The sequence below is a fragment of the Protopterus annectens genome, chromosome 3.part1 (genome assembly GCF_019279795.1).
Source record: "Protopterus annectens isolate FY-2018-M chromosome 3.part1, PAN1.0, whole genome shotgun sequence".
Taxonomy (NCBI): Eukaryota; Metazoa; Chordata; order Ceratodontiformes; family Protopteridae; genus Protopterus; species Protopterus annectens.
The window spans coordinates 1,410,011,628-1,410,024,902 of NC_056732.1; positions in this window are offsets into that span (position 1 = coordinate 1,410,011,628).

Genomic DNA, 13,275 nt, shown 5'->3' on the forward strand with positions numbered 1-13,275 from the left:
AGTCATATACCGAGGACTCTGGTATTCGAGCCGACTGAGGGCTACCGGGAGCCGGATAACCCATATGTTAGGACTGCAACAGTGAAACATGAAGAACATCTGGAGAAGTCAGGCAGTGAGCCTGAGGTTTGCCAAGTCTGGGTGTATTATGTCTGTCGGGGTCAAACAGAAGGTCCAGAATTGGATCCAGAAACCAAGGTGGTTGAATCAGGTGTGGCCAAAGAAAGGGAAACAAAATTTGTCGAGGCCAATATGGAGCAATGAGGTTTACTTTGCTCTTAAACCTGGAAGCTTTCTGAAGGAATTTGGGAATTAAAGGAATGGGTGGATACGCATACAGGAGACTGGGGGGGGGGGGAATGTTATGAAGAACATCCCTTGGAGATTCCCCCCTCTGGGGGGATTAGGGCAAAGTAGCTGCTGCACTTGTTCAAGGGAAAAGCGAATAGAGTGCAGCAAAGCTGATCCCACTGACAGAAGATCTTGTCTGCACTTTTCTTGTTAAGGGACCCTCCATATGTATTAGAATGTACCTGCTCAATTTGTCTATCACACTGGATTTCCCCATAATGTGCATTGCTTAGAGAAAGTGGTAGGAAGAGATCACCCACTGCCACAGCCAAAGTGCTTCTCAACACAATGGGTAGGATTTGGTTCCTTCTTGTTTGCAGATGTACCAAACCACAGACATGTCCGTTTGTATTGCGATGGTCCCTAAGGGGAGAGCATCCTGGAATTCTTGCAAAGCTAACAGCACTGCTCTCATCTCTAGGATATTTATATGCAATTTTGCCTCCTCGGGGGACCAGGTGCCTTGGACTGTTCACCAGAAAATGCCCCCCTCACCCTAACTGGGAAACATCCTTGGTCACTACGGCCATGGGCTGTGGGGGAATGAATGGCCAGCCTAGAAGAACGTGGTCTGAATTTATCAGTCATTCTAGGTCTCTCTTGCACGTCTGGGTGATTATCTGGTAAGACACAGACTGATAAAGGATTGAACATTGTGAAGTTAGCATCCACTGATGAATTTTCATGAGAAATATGACTTGCGGTACTATTATTGCTGCTACCATTGATCCCAGGGCTTGAAGAACCAGGCAGGTCAAGACTGTGGTGTTGCAGATTATTTTTTTTGACTTATGACCTTATCATCTGAACTCTTAGTGGCAGGGATGCAATGGTCATTTTCATATTGAGACTGGTTCCTATAAACTCTAGGCAGGTTGCAGATGAAATTTCTTGTAGTTTATGGTTATCCCCAGAAGTGAGCAAGTCTGGAGAACTTGGTCCTTTGCTACTATGAGTTGATGCCTGGTTGAAGCAGATATGAGCCAGTCTACATATAGAAACACTCAGAATATCGAAGTCTGAGATAAGCTGCTATTACTGCTATGTATTTGATAAACATTTTGGGAGCTGTAGTGAGTCCAAAGGGCAGTACTCTGAATTGGTAATGACTGGCTCCCAGACAGAAGCATAAATACATTCTGGAGTGTCTGTTCATTTTTAGGTGATAGTATGCATACTGAAGGTCTATAAAGCACATCCAGCTGTCCTTGCCAAAAAGGGAGAATAGACTAACCATGACCATCTGGAACTTGGTCCTTTGAACTGTCTTGTTTAGTTTGGTGAGATACAGAACTGGTCTCCAGTCCCGTTTTTGGCACTAAAAAGAAACTTTAGTAAGTTCTGGATACTATCTGGTCTGGCAGGACCTCTTGGATGACTCTCTTTCTAGCAGCTTTTGTATTTGAATTACTGCTTGCTCCCTCTGACTGGGTGGAACATCAGGGATTTTTCTTGAGATTGGAGGTGGAAGGGAAAATAGCATTATATATCCTCTGGAAATAATTCTCTGCACCCAAGTATATTGTGTTATATCTAGCCAGGCTCTCTGGTGCAGGGGATAATCATCTCCAGAGGTGGGCAGTCGGGCCTCCTTTCAGATGCACTGGTAGGGTTTGTTAAAGAATGATTCTCTGGAACCATGATTCTGCAGGCAACTTCTTCCATGTGGGCAGTGATATCCATTAGAGCTCTTTCCTCTGCCTTTGGGAGAACCTCCTCCATGTGTGTCCTGGAAAGGACCCTGAGACCTTTTGAACATTTTCTGACCACCAAGCTGATACCTGGAAAAGGCTTGTTGAGGGGTCAAAAAATGCAAGCCCAAAGAAGACAGGGTCTTTCCACCCTTCTCACCCATGGATAGTGTGTTCTTTACCTTGGGACCAAATAAGGATGTTCTGTCAAAGGGGGCATTGACAAAAGAGGACTTGAATGTCTCCACAAACTCACACAGGTGCAGCCAGACATGTCTCCTTATGGAAATGCCTGAACCCGCGCTGCCCTCGAGGTTGCCTCTGCTATGTTTGAAATCAACTTCATGGATGAATTCAGTATGGACTGAAGGGTAGTTAGCTGGGAAATTACAGAAGCCTGAATTTCCACAGAAACAGCATGTGAGAGGGTATTTGATAACTCCTTAATCAAATCCCTCTTTAATCTTGTAAAATGTGCTAAGTAGTTAACAGACCTCAGTGCAAAAGTGGATGAGACATATACCTGCTTCCCAAATCTGTCCATCACCCACAACTCCCTGCTGTTGGGATGGATAGTGGAACTTTCTTTGACTAATTCCTTCTTAGTGGCTGCCACAACAACCAAAGCATCATCAGGGCCACCTTTACTCCAGAACTGCCTTCCACGGGTGATGCCTCTCAGATCTCCAAGGAATAGGTTTTAAGGTCTCTGGATCCTTTCATGTCTGCCATGAGATCAAGTTGATGAGCTCATCAGCAGGCAGAATCACCCAAGAGGTAGAGGGGTCCAGTACCAAAAGCCTCCAGCAGAACAGATTCCTGAGAAGTAGGGTTACTGAGTGTCCAGCCACCTCTCTGTTTAAGGATTTCTAGGAGGTCTGCAAAGGAGACATCTTCAGGAGGTGACCCTTGGCCATCAGTGAAATCTGTGCCTTCAGTGATAAGACTCCTCTGGGGAGTCATGTTTCCTCTTGCACTTTCTCTTCTTGAGGCCTCTCCAGTGGGGTATTCCAGGGCAGTATCAGAATAAGAAATTACAATTCCTGGGGGGGCCTAGGTTAGTGGTACAGATTGCCTCTGTGGAAGGACATGGTTCCATCTGATCTGTCAGAGCACAAAACAGCTTCAAAGGCAGAGAGGCTCAGAGGAGGGAAGGACTTCTGATCTGAGAAGACAAGCTTATTAACCATAGTCCCCCTTGCCCTGACGGCAACCCCTCTGAAGTGAAAGCCGGAGCGGAGCTATCCAGTGCCAAGGCTCAGAGATGTAAAGATGGCACCAAAAGCCTCCAAGTCGAATGTAGCATCTTGGATCTGACAGGCAGACTACTGCTACAGGAGCTCTCTGGATCTCATTGGACCACAGCTCTCAGGGAAACACTCAGATCCAAGGATGGGGTTATCCTCAGATCAGTCTCAGATGGAAACAGACAGCTTGGATCTGACAGCTCTGAAACTGCCAAAGGGGCAGCAGGAACCTGTAAAAGGAAGGGTTGTAGACTTTTGTATGTCGTGATCCAGTGGGGTAGGAGCTGAAGGGATACCAATCTGACCCTGTGCTAGACTAATCTTCCTCACCACTCTCCACATCTTCTCTCAGGCTTCTAGAAGATCAAGTGGAATAAATGGACAGATTTTGGGCACTCCAAGAATGGTGAAGGTACTCTTTCTGGGACAGGATCCAAAGTAGGGAAGTACCCTGTTCTGGGTAAAGGTTGTGAGATAGGTACATTGTCTGATTTTGTTGGGGTTAGATCCAGGGACTTTGACTTACTGGGATCAAACTTAAAAGTCAGATCCGATAAGGTTGGATCTCTAGGGTTGAGACTAGATCATAGGAGGACCTCTTCTTACAGGAATCTGAGGCTGAAGTAGAGGAAGAAAGGTTTGATGAGAAGGCCTTCTTTTGTTTAAAGATAGTAGGAGAACCCTCTGAAATAGATTCTCCAAAGGAGGAAGGGAAAAGACTTCCTCTGGATGAGTTTGTTTTTATGCTACACTAAAGCAGAGAGATTGAATCTGTGACATATGGAGAAAGTCTCTTGTAGATGGAAAGGACCTAAACATTAAACACAAAGTGTTGCCATCAGAAACAGGCATTTTATGCCCACACTTTACACACTTTTTAAAGCCAGCCGGCTTATCTGCCATTCTAAGGAAAAAAAGGACAAGTTATTCAAGCTAACAGCAAAGTCAGAAAGGCAATGTTTTTCCATAGAGAAGTACAAGAAAAAAGGTAAAGAAAAGGCTACTAAAAAACTACTTGTAGAGGAAATAAGACCACCAACAATGGTATGAAGAACTACTGTTACTGTAGGAGAGAAGAGGAGATACTAGCGATAGTATCTAAAGTGTATGGTAATACAGGAAAAAGAAAGCTCGACTTGTAGAGAGAGAGAAAAAAAAAAAAAATATATATATATATATATATATACATATACGCACACACATACATACACATGTATATATCAAACGTAAGGTGACAGGGTAAGGGATTTATCGGAGAAATTTTAGTGAAAATATGAGAGAAAATACAAGACTTCAGCACTTACCTCAAATGAAGCTCAAGAGAGTTGGCCGACCAGCTCTTTTGCTCGAAGCAGCAAACGAGATCTGAGGTAACTAGGGTTGGTGCATTGTAAGGGAGAAGCTTGAGAGTTTTCGATTCCCATGGGTTTTAGCAATGGTAGAGATGGATCCAAGGGATTAGATCCAAACCCATCAGTTGAGGATAGAATGAAAATTTACATATCACACAAATTAAATAAGCAGGATTTCTTTTACATATAGTCATGACTGCTTGCAAAACTAGAATTAATAAGAGTCAACATCTTATGAATAATATGCATATAGACAAGGAATGCAATATCTATGTAAGATTGATAAAAGAGCCGTATCAGTAAATAAAGAAATATGTACACATACTACAATCTTTAACAGAGAGCTGATGAATACATAGCTCTTTGATGGGAGATTTTGGAATTACAAGATATATAGAATAAGGTAGAATACTACTGGGAAAATAAGACAGAAAATATACTTAAGTAAACTGCTTTTAAGAAAGATGTCTATAACATACACCTGCGTATGACAAATGTGGATATACAAGATTGCATATAATTTACATAGAAAATCATAGAAGATATTTGAAAATAATCTGAAATCTGAAGCTTGGTCATGTGAACTTTTAAGCTTTTTACATGTATGTTATTACATTCACTATGACTACCTGAAATAACTAATTTCTTAAGTCAAAGCTGTAACTTGAGCATTTTCCCGTTGAATCAGTGCATCTATTTTGATAGAAAGTAGAGTTTTCAATATATTTATCTCTGGGAAGGGAGAATGGGATTTGAATTAAACACTTTGTAACTTTAGAATACAATAGACAGTGCAATTTGTTGACTCCATAGAAATAGCAAGACATTTGCTTCAACCTCAATAACGTACATCATTTTATGAAGCAGTTTAATATGCTAAAGGGTTTTTAAATATTTTGACATTTGATGTATTGAGTGTTACAGAAATTTGACATATAGACACTTGTACTTTAAAAACTAATTCAGAGCTTTTTGTTGGCGCTATAACACACGTGTGTCTACTGATATGATAAATATATATGTACACCAATTTCTCTTTTGTATTACAGTTTGTACAGCGGTAGCATTGTTACTTCACAGCAAGAGGTTCTCCCGTTCGATTCTCGGCTTGGCCTGGGAGTGCCTTCTGTGTGGAGTCTGCATGTCCTCCCTGAGGTTGGGTAGTGTTCAAAAGACATGCGTGTGTAAATGGGCATGCCTTTGGTGAAGGTTGGGCATCGAGCTGGCACCTCGGTGTTTCATAAAAATCTACTGCCAATCATTAGCAGACCAGAGTTCCACTGTGGCAACCCCTTACCAGGAAAAAGCCGAAAGACAAATAGCAACAACAACATTACAGTTTAGTATGAAAAGATTACCTGTGAAAGCTAAGTTTACAGATGTCTGTCTCTTCAGGCCCCACTCTGTTATATTTATTTAGAAATCTAGTTATAAATAATGTTGAATGAGTGAATAATTTAGAGGCATATTTAAAGGTAATTTATACTACTGTTACATAAACAGGTATTTACTATTTGTGATTAATAGAAGAGGATTATTAAACTTTTATGTAGTAATGGGGAATAGTTCTAAATGGCAGAATGTATAACTAAATTAACAGTCTTCTTACTATTTTAACCTATATATATATATATATATATATATATATATATATATATATATATATACACACATATATATATATTATTTGTAAGTCATGGTAGCTTTTGGCTAATTTTTTTAATGAATTTTTAGGTGTTACTAGGTAGAGTGATAGTAGTTTGACTATTCGACAGGCAAACTAGGAACTTTGGTATTCATGGTAGGTTGTTTTACTAGGAATATATACAGTGATAGTTGTAGACTTGTCTTTGTTTTTGTTGCTTTTCAGATTTAGTAATTTAGTTTGTAGAACTGAAGAATTAAAAAAAAATCTGTAATGGTAAGATATTGTCAGAGGAATGCTTAGAGTCTTGTATACAATTTAATTCATATGGTGGATAAATGTGTCACTATCTTTTAAAAGAAATGTTTTTAAATACACAGTTTGGTTAGTTTTAATCTATTATCCACTAATGCAAATGGATTAAATAATGACAACAAAAGGATATAATTAACGAGATATCTAAAATTAAATAGAGGAGACATTATATTCTTGCAAGAGACCCGCTTGATGAAGATATACAATGGCAAATGAAACACCAGACTCTTCCAGCAGACCACAACTGAAATGAACAGTGTGGAAACAGCACAGTTGAATAAAAAGAACTTATGTACTTACCAAATGTTTCATCTGTATTGTCCATTTTCATTCTTCCTCAACCCGTGTGTTTTGGATCCGACTTGACTGCTTTACAAGCTTAGGGTTCAAAACTCAAGCTCCTCCTCTCCATCCCATAATGCCTCATTCCCCCAGATTACCTCTGATCAAGTTTACTGTCGATGTACATGCAGGATATCTATATAATATTAAAAATAATCGTACATCCACCATACAGAACAAAAGGAAAGAGTATAAACTTCAACAGCTCAAAACAGGAACTGTGGTTCCTACTAGTACCTCCATCAGGTCTTTCATAATTATGGACAAGGGGAAGGAGAAGAAGAATGAAAATGGGCAACACAGATGGAACGTTATAGTAAGTACATAACTTTTATCTGATGTTATTTTCATTCATTCCTCAACCTGTGGGACAGAGTCCCCAGCTACAACAACCTAGGGTGGCTCTCATGAAAGGATATTCTGGAGCACTGCACAGCCAAAGGCAGCCCTAGTCCTGGAAATAATGTCTATTTTATAATGTGTAATAAAGGTATGAGAATTTGACCAAGAGCAGCTGCACAAATGTCATCAATTGACACTCTTGAGCAAAAGGCTTGAGATGTTGCCATGGATCTTGTAGAATGAGCTTTAATGTGTCCAGACAAAGGAATACCTTTTGAATACTAAATAAAGGAAATGCAATCTTGTAGCCATTTAACCAACATGGGTTTGGTAACTGCTGTGCCTTTTCTAACATCTGAAAAAGATATGAACAGTTTATCAGATTTCCTGAAAGATTTTGTCCTATCCAGATAAAACACAACTGACTGTGAACATCAAGGACACACAGTGTGTATTCTCTCATTTTGAAAATTGGGAAAGAGAACTGGTACACTAATAGACTGATATTGTTTTTAGTAGCAACTTTAGGTAAAAACATGGATTGTTCCTCAAAGATGCGCTGTCTTTATGAAAAATTAAATAAGGAGGTTTAGACGAGTGGGCTTGCAGCTCAGAAACTGTTTTTGCTGAAGTAATATCTACTAAAAAGCTGTTTTCCACGAAAGAAACTTCAAATGTACCTTAGCTGCAGGTTCAAAAAGGGCGAAGAACTGCCTGTAAAATCAAGGTCACAAGGAGGAGTCGGGTCTTTGACTGGGGGACAAAGTAAAAAGATACTCTGAGAAAAGCCTTGCATAGTTTGGATGAAGCTAGAGAGAGAGAGTTTTCTCCAATGTGAAAATCTGAAATAGCTGCCAAATGAACTTCTACAGTGGAATAGCTGGCTCCAATTTGGAAGAGGAATGCAAAGAAATCAATACTACTGGGGCAGAAGCCATAAAGGTATCTAATTAGCTTCTGTTGAGCCCAGATGGAGAATCTTCTCCATTTAGATTGTAGATTATTTTCTTGGTAGATATTTTGTGGAAAGAAATCAGAATCTTTTCGACTGGGGATGAAAGCCTGGAATGTCTAGCCATCATTATAATTGAAGAAACCATGAGGTCAATTTTACTCCTTGAAGATCCGGGTGATTCTGCCCTGAGCAAAGGAACAGTAGATCTGGAAGTGGTTCCAGTGTCCAAGAAGGGTAAATCAGGTGAGACCAAAAGAAATTGAACCAGCCTTGGTGAGGCCAAAAGGGAGCAATGAAGATTACTTTGTTCTTCAACTGGTGTGCTTTTTGAAGAAATTTGGGAATCGGGTACAGTATGGAATGCGTAAAGTAGATCAGCAGGGCCAAGCATGGACTAAAGAATTTCTTGCTGACTGTCCCTAATGGGGGATCAAGGCAAAGAACCTGCGGCACTTGTTGAGGGGGGGACACAAAAAGATCACAGAAAGGTTGATCCCATTTGAGGAAGATTATGTTTACCACTGACTGATTTAGAGATCACTTACTTGTGAGGCATCAGTAAAACTCTGCTGAGCCTGTCTGCTTGAATGTTCTACTTCCTGGAATGTGCACTGCAGTTAGAAAGTGGTTGGTAAATACTGCCCATTACCACACTCTCATTGCTTATCAACACAGTGGGTGGTATCTGGCTCCTCCCTGCTTGCTGATGTACCACACTACAGACATATTGTCCTTCTGGATCTCAATAGTCCCAAAGAGGGAGAAAGTTGTGCAGTGTTTGCAATGCAAGCAGGACCACTCTCATCTCTAGGACACTGACATGCAGGTTTGTCTTCAGAGAAATCCTCATGCCTTGGACTGTCCGTTCCAGAAATTGCCCCCTCCACCCCATCTGGGAGGTGTCTGTGGTCAGTGTGGCATTTGGCAGGGGAAAAACAAAGGGTCATCCTTGGTTGACTTCTGAGGAATGAAGCCACCAAAGGAAACAATCTTTGCAGACGTGATAGCTTGATTGGTTGGTTCAGCGGGTGATGGTGTAAAGACCACTGGACTGATAACATTCACTGTAGAGTTCTCATGTGTAAGCATGCTGTAGGTAGTAGAGTTATCGTGGCAGTCACTGAGCCTAACGCCTTGAGCACTAACTTTGCTGGAGGGGCCGGAATTGCTAGGATCTGCAAGATTATGCAGCCTCAGGGTCAACACTCTGTCTGGAAGTAAGTAGGTCATAGTTTCTCTTGTATCCAAACGTGCTCCAATAAAGTCCATCAGTTGAACAGGTAGTAACTGTGATTTTTGCACATTGATAGTTATGCAGACAGTGGGAGCTAGTTGCAACAGGTAGTCCCTGGTTTGGATGACTAGATTCTTGATTAAAATGGTTAGGAGCCAGTTGCCCATATGAGGAAATACATGGAATCCCTGCAGTCTGAGATGAGCTGGAACTACCACCATGTACTTGAGAACACCCTGGGATCTGTGATAAGACCAAATGGCAGCACCCAGAATTGGTAAAGCGAAGATACCATCTGGAGCGCCTGTCCATTCTGATATGGTAGCACGCATCCTTCAGGTCTATTGAGCACATCCAGTCATCCATCTTCAGAAGAGGTAGGATGGATAGGATCGTGACCATCCTGAATTTCAAGTTAGAGATGTTAGAACCAAAATTGGCCTTAGGTTCCCGATCTTCTTTGGTACTAAAAAGAACCCTGAGTAGATGGACCAATCTGACTTGATCGGAAGGGTCCTTCTGGACATGTTTTTGGAGCAGCTTTGGAAATTTGTACAGCTGATGCCTCCCTCTGATTGGGTGGCACATCAGGGAAGTAAGTCTTTGGTTTGGGGGAAGGGAAGAAAGTATCCTCTAGATATGATCCTTTGCACCAATCAGTCATTTGTGATAGCTATCCAGGCTTCTGAGTGCAAGGATAAGTGCCCCATGACTGGCTCCAGAGAAGGGCAGTCAGACAAACCTTTGAGGATGTAGAAAAGGTCTGTCTGAAAAGGAATCTCTTCTGCCCAGGGGTGGTGTCTACCACTATAACCATTTCCTCTCTGCCCCTGGGGGAACAGTTTCCCTGAGATTCCTGAAAAGGACCATGAGACTTCTTGAATGATAGTTTTTTCCACTACGCCAATTCCTGGAGAAGGACCTTTGTTGTGTAGAAAAATGGATTCCGACAGCAGACAAGGTCTTTCCATTGTTCTCACTACAGGAGTGTCTCTCTCTCTCTGACTGTGGGGCCAAACAAGGATGAACCATCAAAGGGTGCATTGACAAATGCCTTGTAAGGTTCTGCAAAGTCACACAACTGCCTCCAGGCATGGAGCCTAATGGCAGTGCTGAAACTGGTGGTCCTTAAGGTGCATTCTGTAATGTGGGAAATCAACCTCCTTGACAAGTTGGGTACTGACTGAAGAGTGGCCATTGTGGAGGAGAAGGTCTTCTGTTCCTCATCAGACATGCACTCAGGGCCTAAGCTAGACAGTTCCTTGATCAAGTCACTCAGTAGCCTGGCAAAGTGAGATAAGCAGTTTAGCACTCACAAAGCAAATGTAGCCAAAGTGTAAACCTGCTTTTCAAATCTACCCAAAGCCCTATATTTCCCGTTAGGGGGATGGACAGTTGAGTTTTCCTGAGCCAGCTCCTTTCTGGGGGCTGCTGTAACAACCATGGCATCTACTGGGATCCCTTTGGTCCAGTGCAATCTGCCTAAGGGGGCACAGAGTACCATATGGGTTTGGGCTCTACAGTGTCTGGTTCCTTCCATGTCCTGATAGAAACTAAATCAATAAGTGGATCCATGGGGGGGGCACTGGATGTTGATGGGCCAGTGCCAAAAGCAATGTTTCCTCTGGGTTAGAGTTTTGGGAGGACCATACACTTTTTTGACTTTGGATCTCTAAGACGTCTGCAGAGGAGACATAGGTAGAGATCTAGGGGACCCCACCCCTTCCTCAAAGTCAATATCAGTAGTGAGCAATTTTTGAGGGGAATCCAACTGTTTCCTTTTACACTTCTTTTTCCGAGGGGCCTCCCTGGTAGAATGCTCTGAGGAGGTATCGCAAGAAATTTCATCAGGTTCTACAGTTGGAAAAGGTGGAGGCTTTCCAGGACTGACTATCCCAATGGTAAACACTGAGTCACAGAGTCCATGGAGGGGAGGATTGGATCCAATGGTGGGAGACTTGGGGGTCCCCTAAGGTGAGAGACGACTCACTCCACCACCTTGAAGGCAGATGGACTACAAGGACCAGAGACTCATCTCTCTACAGCTGAAGCTGTCAGATGGAGATTCTCCACAGCCCCTGCAATCCTCCACTCCAAATTAGGAGTTGGCACTGAGCTGTCAAATGCCGAGGCTCCGAGGGGAAGCGACAGCTCTGAAAACTTTGGAGTTGAAGTAAGCCCCCAGAACTCTATGTCTAAGCTTCGGCTCCAAGATACCCTGACACTGTTGGAGTCGGGTGTGTCAGGGAGGTGGTTGGACTCTAAGTAATTACTACTACCGGATCAGACATCTTGGTTCTTGGAGCCATTGGATCGGAGGACTCCGAAGCAGGAGGTTGGTATTGAAAAGGAGCTAGAGTATGACAGGAAGAATGTCTGCTCAAGGATCCAGAAGAGGACAGAGCTGGCAAACCCCCCCCCCATCTGGATCTGTGTCTTGAGAAATTCTCAGTCTATCCACCTCATGCTCATACAAGATCTAGAAAGACCTGACAGAAGAGGAGGCTGATGTTGGCCCAGACACTGTTTTGGGAGATGCCTCCTTTGAGGAGACCTCTATTCTGAAACAACTGGCTCCGAAGTGACAGGGGGGACCAAGGGTGGAAAGCAGGACTGTCAGATCACAGGGATTCAGAGCATTTTTTGGTGGCTTGGAGGTCTCTGGGGAACTTGTCCTATGTTCCCTGGTCTTATGTTTCTAGATGGGGGTTTGAGTCCCTGAAGAAGGCAGAAAAGGAGCAGGAGAAGGAAGTAAGCCCTTTAAAATGAGCTTGTTCCTACAGTCAGACAGTGCCTGCAATTACATCCTTCACAAATGTCAAGAACTGCCCAGGTGCACTGGACCTAGACAGTAAATCGCACTCCCTGTGGGCATCAGATAAGGGAATCTTGTGTCCACAGGAAGTGCATTTTTTAAAATCCAATGGTTTATCAGACTTCTCAGCCATGATAAACCAACACAGGAAAAATCTACTTACTTAGGAGAGAAAGGAGAAGTCAAGGACTGGACTGAAGAAACAGCAGGAAAATCTAGCTAGACCAAAAACTTTTTTTTATATTAAGAGCCAAGAGGTAAAAATGGGACGAGATGATAGAAAATGGATCAAGAAAACATGGCTCAGGGCCGACATATGGTTTTAGCAAAATACTTTTGACAGAAGCTCTCACAATAGTGAGCTCTTGATGCGTTTTGGACAAGCAGCAAACAAGATCTGGGGTAATCTGGGGGAAGGAGGCATTATGGGATGGAGAGGAGCTCAAGCATCAAATCCTAAGCTTGTAAAGCGGCAGAGTCAGATCTGAAACCCAAAGGTTGAGGAACGAATGAAAATGACATCATCAAAGCAAAGTGTAGTTTAACTTCTAAGCACTTTCACCTTCAATAAAGGCAACAGAGGTAATTTGATTTCATCTTTGATGAAGTCTTCACTGAAAGTGAAAGCACTTCACTTAGACATTAAACTACATTTGGTTGTTCAACTGGGCTGTCATTCATTTAAGTTGTGGTCTACTGGAGGAGCCCCAGTGTGTCTTTGCAACTGGAATTTCACCTTACATTGGGCAACCTACAAAAGATATACAATATTTAAATAGCTTAGGTTATGAAATGTTACCTGCTTCTTTAACATAAACAGGACAGGAACTGCTATACTTTGGAGAAAATCCAATGTAATACCTAAGGTTATAGAATCCATTAATAATCCCAAAGGAATGTACACATTTGTAATAATTAAATATAATGGCAATCCCCCCCCCTCTCTCTCTATATATATATATAATATATACATACACACACGTATA